The sequence below is a fragment of the Papaver somniferum genome, chromosome 3 (assembly GCF_003573695.1).
Source record: "Papaver somniferum cultivar HN1 chromosome 3, ASM357369v1, whole genome shotgun sequence".
NCBI classification, from domain to species: domain Eukaryota; kingdom Viridiplantae; phylum Streptophyta; class Magnoliopsida; order Ranunculales; family Papaveraceae; genus Papaver; species Papaver somniferum.
Window position 1 is genome coordinate 212989290 of NC_039360.1, and position 8072 is coordinate 212997361.

General features: G+C 41.2%; 1 pseudogene; it reads right to left on the reverse strand.

The window, feature by feature from the left end:
• LOC113360610 overlaps positions 1-6645 on the reverse strand; it is a 20735-nt pseudogene extending 14090 nt beyond the window's left edge.
• Between the last annotated feature and the right edge of the window lie 1427 nt (positions 6646-8072).

The following is an 8072-nucleotide window of genomic DNA, read 5'->3' on the forward strand; positions in this document are numbered from 1 at the left end:
ATGCCAATGGCATGCCATGCTAGCCGCATCTCCGTGCCAAAGGAATGCCAACCATGCCAGCCGCACCACCGTTCCAATGGCATGCCATGCCAGCCACATCTCCGCGCCAAAGGCTTGCCAACCATGCCAGTCGCACCACCGTGCCAATGGCATGCCATGCCAGCCACATCTCCGCGCCAAACGCATGCCAAAGCCATGCCGGCCCTACCACAATGGCATGCCATGCCAGCCACATCGTCTTGTCGAACATGCCAGCCGCACCACCATGCCAATGGCATGCCATGCCAACCACATCTCTGCGCCTAAAATATGCCAAAGCCATGCCGGCCCTACCACATGCCGCTGACTGCCAAACGAAGGGTTGCAACAATCAATGGCTACCCTTCCATCTGAGATGCAGATCTCAGCCGTCCAAGTTCGCCACATAACGCATGGAAACTTCCGTCCCAAGGCCAAACATCACGGTTTGCTAAAACCCCTAATTTTGGTCGCGCCTAAAATATGTCAAAGCCATGCCGGCCCTACCATATGCCGCTGGCTGCCAAACGAAAGGTTGCAACAATCAACGGCTACCCTTCGATCTGGGATGCAGATCTCAGCCGTCCAAGTTCGCCACCTAACGCATGGCAACTTCCGGCCCAAGGCAAAACATCACGGTTTGCCGAAACCCTAATTTTGGTCGCGCCTAAAATATGCCAAAAGCCATGCCGACCCTACCACATGTCGTGGTAGCTGGGAAAAGAGTACCTAAAACTACAACATATGTTTTACCTACAAGTATACAGGGTCTTGATGAAGCTAGTGTGCAAGTAAGGGAAAGTCCACAGGGACAAGGAGGGTGATATGTTGTTTTCTAAGTGATTTCCTAAAGAATTTTAAATGGCAGTGATATGAGAGGGACTAGGATCTTGAATCCACCCTTTTCCTAAGCTAAGTCCTCCTAGTTCTAATAGAGTCTTGTTCCTTGTATAGATATTAGTGAAGTTCTAGCCTCATCTAACTATCTAGATGGAAGTTGAGGTTCTATGCCTGCTGCTCATCAAAGGATGGTGTTAGGAGAATGGTTCAGTGTCTCTAAGATAATCCTAATCCTAGTTCTAGCTGCCTTCTCACAATGCAACTAACTATGGATTAACCTCTTAGATAGCTAAACAATCCTGAAGGATATTCTAATCGCAACTAAGGTGTTCCTACAAAGTACTAACTGTCTGATTAAAGTACAATTAGTCAAAGTTATGAACAACAATCTGTTAAGCATGAGTTGCAACACATTCAACATAGAAATAACCTGACTACAAATGGATACAAGGCATACATTGTGAAAGTAAAATGTTGACATGTTTAGATTATATTTATCCACAACATTATATCACAACAAGAACACTGTCTAGAATATGAACAACTTAACATCAGTATTGGGGTTTCATCTAAACCCTAGACATGAAATCAGAACATAACAAACATTGTGCAAAATAATTGAAAATAACACAGTTGAGGAACTGGCTAGTCCAGTCCTCTTGGGTGAAGCTCTGGCTAGCCCAGGCATGCCCCAACACAACACACAAGCCTTCTATTTATACCCAATTTCAATTCCCCCAAAATACCTAATTTCTAAAATTAGGGTTTACAAATTAAATCAAAAATTCTTACCAACTACTTCTGATATCCACTCAATTAGCTTGCCCCCACGCTTCCTCTTCCTCTCCTGCTCACTCTTCTGGTACAATTGCCCTAGCTCGAGTTATTCCATCATTTTCTCTCTTAGGGTTTCAGGAACTGTGAAGAGGAGAAAGTGATAGAATAGTAGGCTAAAATGATGGGGGATTAGGTGGTAGTGATGGGTTCGAGTGTTTGGGGATTTGACGGCTCGTGGAGGGGAGTGGTGGTGGTTGAGGCGACGGAGAGGGTGGAGTTGGCAGGAGCAGAGCTCGACTGCTCGAAGGAGGAAGATGAGAATTTGGGTAAGGTGCGTTTGGCTGAAGGGTATAGGTGTCAGGTGTTGTAGTGTTGAGCGGAACATAAAAATCTGATGCACATCGAAGCGAAAGCGTTGGATTATCAATTCTAGATTGATTCTAACGGCAATATGGAAGCAGGTATTGAGCGACCGTTGGATGCGTGACACAACGAAACTGACGGCTCAAGATGGAGTTAGGTGCTATAGTGTTTGACAGGAGCTTCAGATTTTGATGCACTATGATGAAGCGACCGTAGGATGCTGAGATGATCCAATCTGACGGCTGAAGATGGAGGCGGGTATGGATATTGGAAATGGGTTTGGGTAAGGGTTTTGGACCTTGGGTATGCCAAGCCCATATCTTCTTTAAGAACAATTCTTCCTTGTTAAGCCCATTTCTAGCCTTTTGGTCTTGTGCACAACATTCCTCGCGGCTTCCTTGCGTAATTCCTCCCGACTTTTCACTACTTTTCTGCTCTTTTCGCTCCGCAATTCATCCAAACTTTATTTACAACCTAAAAATGCAAAATTAATTAATAAAAATATTTATTCTTGAAAACAATGAAAATACAGAATATGGGATAAAATGTAGAATTAATGCACAAAAGATGAGTTAAATGCCAAGAAAAATATATAGAAATATGCACTTTTTAGCACTCATCTTTCCGCTGACTTTCAAATGGAGGGTTGCAACAATCAACAGCCACCCTTTCTCCTGAGATACGAATCTCAGCCATACAAACTTTCCACCAAACGATTTGTGGCAATCTCTTGGCCATGGTACCAATTCTTGACCGCGACGCCAAAACCCTAATTTGGTCGTGCCAAGAGCATGCATGCATTGCAACCATGTTGCTGGTTGCCAGACGAAGGGTTGCAACAATCAAGGCCTGCCTTTCCTCCTGAGATACGAATCTCAGCCATACAAACTTGCCACTACACGATTTGTGGCAATCTCTTAGCCACGACGCCAAAACCCTAATTTGGCCGTGCCAGGAGCATGCAAGAGCTGCAACCATGCCGCTGGTTGCCAAACGAAGGGTTCCAACAATCTACGGCTACCCTTCCTTTGAGATGCATATCTCATCCGTACAAACCTGCCACCAAACGAATCGTGGCAATGTCTTGGCTGCGATGCTAAATCTTGGTCACGACATCAACTTGGCTGCGATGCTAACTCTCTGGTCACGACACCAACTTGGATACAAACGCCAAATCCTTTGGCCACGCCACGCGTAGCAACATGTGATGTATTTTTACAAAGGTTGTAGAAGTGGTAAGTAATGGTTCGTTCAAGACTTGTGAAAGCAGATTTTTTAGACTTAAATTTTATAAATGATAATAATAAACTCAGATAAAAATGTGATGTGAATATTGTGGAGAGACTGGGGCTAAATTCCACCATTGGTCGATATTAGTGATTTAATAAAACAATAATTTCGCAACTCAACATTCAAATTGATTCTAATAGTATTGCCTAGACATGTAGATTTTTAAAAGAATAGATGTTAATCCAAACATAGAATATCAAAACTCTAAAGAAAGCATATTCTATCAACAGAAAATACACCTAACTAATCAAAATCATATAATTCATTTTTAGCTCAATGCAAAAATCATAATATAATTGCTATAATTAATTTAAAGTAAAGATATTTCACTTTTACCGAAACAACAGCTTCCTCCATCGCCCCAAGGATTGAGTTTATCTCGTCATCGTGATGCAAACACACTCAAAAAAATAATTCATTGCTCAAAAGGTGCTTACAAGGATGATAATATGGGAGAAAATAATTAAAAACGGGATTGTAACACTTATTTCTGTTACAAACCGCCTGTTACAAAGAACGATAAATGAGTATTGTCGCTGTTACTATATCAAATAAGACTGTCGCGCAACAGTCGCTGAGAATGTAACTTCTAAGACCCACGGCTGTGTGTCGTTATCACTGTTGATAAACGACAGTATTGGTTGGTCTGTTCTTCGTGTTCTTCAGCTATGCAGCAACAAAAATGGCGTCTCCTGCAACTTTGATTTCTCGACTCTCTGTTCGTTCTCAATGCTCCCCAAACTCTCCGTCCCCGTTCTCTGACCCCCAAGCACTTCTTTTATACTCGATAGGACCTCAAAATATCTCGAGTTAATGCCCAAAATATTCTCTTTACTCCTCTGCATATTACCGAGATTTCTTTCCCTGTTTAACTCTTTTATGCGTCTTCTACAGTCATACTTCATCCTAACACGCTGAATGATCGTAATAGAGTGAGTTCAGCTCATGTTTACTCAGCAAAATCTCGAGAATAACTCTCCGTAAAATACTTTCCCTGTTTTGAGAATTATTTCCATCTTTATCTTGGTTTCGCGTCTGTAAGCTGCCAACTTCTCTTTTTTCGCTGCTACACGCTTATGTTGCATCTAAGCACAATCCAAACAGACACAGAACATGTCTTAACGTCTGCAACTCGTGAAAGTCATCTTCCGTAAATAAGCTTCCCTGTTTTTCTTCTTCCGGATTATTTAGCCAATTGCAGTTGAACCAAAGACCCAAACCAATCCTGTTAGGTCCATTCAAGTCAGCACAAAGAGTTTCAGCCATCGAGTCACCCTAATTCTCCTCAAAAATATTCACAGCAACAATCGGGTTTTTCTGGAATATTTTCCCGCCAAAGAAATAATTCAAATGGGAAGAAGAAGGTACCCCATATCCGTTTGTGGAGTGTAACTAGCAGGTGTCCAACTGAGGTCCCCCTTATAAATTGAGGTGCCCCTTATCCAAAGCAGGGGTCCGTTTAGAAAATGTCCACCGGGATGCCTTTATCAGCTTTTCGAGCCGAATTATCCAAAAATGTTTATTTCCCAAAAATACCTACAAACACACAAATAACCAAAATAAGTACAAAATCGAGTACCAACAATACAGAAAATTGAGGACAACTTAGACACAAAAATGTGTCTATCAAATACCCCCAAACTCATTATTTCTAGTCCTCGAGCAAAACTAATCTAGAAAATGAAAAGACTACACTTAGCACGTGCAGCGAGCCGTTAAACCGCTAGGGCCAGTGTTGTCTCCGGAGGGTTTACCAGAGGTGTACCCACAAAACCTTTACTCTAGACCCTAGCTATCTACGCAGAACCTTGGGAGGCACTAAAGAATCTCCTTGGTTGGAATACTCTCATTGACTACACGAGGAAGTACCCTGATGCGAAATTCCAATTGTTGTACACGAGTTTTCACTCAACATACTAAAATTCATATATAAGTGACAGAGCTCTACTCATATAGTTTCTGGACATCATAACCGGAGTCAACCAATCACATGAAAAGATTAAGAATATGGATAAAGAGAAAAAAAATCGGTGGTTTAAAGTGAACGGTGTTTCCCATATCTGTCTGAAGGCATCTGCCAAGATGAACCTATCCTAATGGAATGAGATGTCGGTCTGACTAATATCAACACAACTGGCATATATAAGGGCACCAGTGGTCGATAAACCTAATTCTAGGTCAACACAACTAGCATATACAAGGGTATCAGTGGTCGACTTTATTGAATTTATTCCGGTTGGTCTGATGGTCCGGTCTTTTTTTTTTTTTTTATCTCAATCACTCTATTTCACCCTAGCAATGGTAACAACTTGAATCGTGTGCCCCACCAAATCAATTAAAAAAATAAAAACAGAAGGATTAGGATTCAATGAGATATGACGAAACTACCATGTTTTTTTTTTAATTCTAACACCTGAGCTCTGTGCTTTTATGAATAGACTCTTTAGATGTTTCCATCTAATCATATTGGTTCCTCAACTCCTACAAACCAAGATGTTCCCATCCACTTAGATTAGTTAGTGCCAACCTTAATAAGCATAAATTTCTAGGCTCTGGAGTTTATTTATTATAACTAAAAGCTAAGAAAAAGTTTCTTCCCCACTCCCAAACTTAAATCTAACATTGTCCTCAATGTTCTAAAGATGAAATTAAAAGCATGAACAAGGAGAAACTGTTACCACTTGATGGATGGAAAAAGAAATAAGGAAGGATATTACCGTACGCATGAGCGTGGGTGCCTCCCAGAAAATGCTAAATTTAAAGTCTTTAGATGGAAATAAAATACCTCAAAAAGGATTGTCACCTTCCAAAGTCATATACCAATAGCCGAAATAGTTGCGGGTCCTCAGAACCAAACAGAGCAGACACAAAACAAAGACTACCATCTTGGATTAAAAAAATGAGTTTATGGAGCATAACTTGATCTAGGGCTTTCATCAAGGCAACTATATTTATCTGGGGTGTCTCTTTGGGATCTATATAAGTTTCTAGGAAATCAGGTTCAACCGAATGACATGTCTCTAAGAATTGGGTTTCTACATGGACAGTATCCGGAGGATCGGGTAGCATAGTTTGAAGAAACTCAAGTAGTATCTTAGACGCACAAAGCTCGAGTCCCAAGTTAGGGACTCCAATTAGGGATACATGACGATCACTAGAGTCATCATTACCCCCAAACTTAGGGTGAACGATATCCTCAAATGGACCAAAATCTATGGGATGGGTTCTAGGGTCCATAAAGTCAGCACAAATACTAGCTTCTTTTGGGGACTGTTTATCTAAATGAACAACATCCTCATATAATGTATTATCAAAGAAAATCTCTAGCATAGGCTCATCAACTAAGGTATTCGTCATGGTTACCTCCTCCGAAGCACTGAAAGGTTCATCAAATAATGGATTATCAAACATAGTGCAGGCTAAAGGATCAGGAACTAGAGTGCTAATCATGTTCACCACTTCTAAATCATCTATCTCGGAAGACTTAATGATATTAAATACATGTAGCTCAGTAGTCATATTACCAAAAGATATGTTCATAAGTCTGGTTCTACAATTGATGACAGCATTAGATGTGGCTAAGAATGGGCGACCTAAAATCACCGGTATTTGAGCACTTGGGTCCTGAACAGGCTGGGTATCTTGAACAACAAAATCCACTAGGTATATGAACCTATCAACCTCAATAAGAACATCTTCTATGACACCACGAGGCACTTTGACAGACCTATCAGCTAATTGAAGTGTCATTTTGGTCGGTTTCAACTTACCAAGTCCTAGATGGGTATACATATGGTATGGGAGTAAGTTAACACTAGATCCTAAGTCAAGCAATGCCTTGTCAACTACATGATTACCAATCACACAAGATATGGTGGGGCATCCATGGTCCTTATACTTAAGGGGTGTTTGGTTCAGAAGAGTTGAACTTACTTGACCAGCTAAAAAGGCTTTCTTATGGACATTCAGCTTACGCTTTCGTGTACAAAGATCTTTAAGGAACTTGGCATAAGCGGGCATCTGCCTAATTGCTTCTAATAATGGAATATTGATGTTCACCTGGTTAAATGTTTCCATTATCTCGTTGAAAGTCGACTCTTTCTTTGTTGGGGCTAACAAATGTGGATATGGGGCTCTAGGCACATAGGTAGTCCTATCAGGAATTTCTTGGGACTCCTTAGAAATTGTTTCAGTTTCCTCGGCTATGGGCTCCTCTTCGGAAGTAGAAGGTGGAACTACAGTATGTGCACTAGGCATGGCTACCTTATTGTCTACCGTTTTACCGCTCCTAAGGGTTGTTATTGCATTAACATAATCAGATGGTCTTTCACCTATTTCATTAATTCCTCTAGGGTTGGGTTGAGTTTGACTAGGAAACTTACCTCTTTCTCTTACAGACTCATTTATCTGACTAACCTGGGTTTTCAACTCGGAAATAGCCTGAAAGTTAGCCTGACCTATTCTCTTATTTTCTTCTAAACCTTGAGAAACAGATTGCTGAAACTGCACAGTGTTACGAGTTAACAAAGCAAGAGACTCTTCTAAACTCATAATCTTCTTATCCGAAGGGTTCTGAAACTGTGTCGGAGCTGAAGGATTCTTTGTATAGACAAAACCTGGGGGAACATAGGAGTTACTAGACTGACCTTGATTCTGGCCCTTAGACCAAGAAAGGTTGGGATGGTTTCTCCAGCCAGGGTTATAGGTTTCTGAATATGGGTCAAACTTCTGACGGTTATCGAATCTAGTGTTGTTATAAAGAGCATTGGCTTGCTCCTCAACAG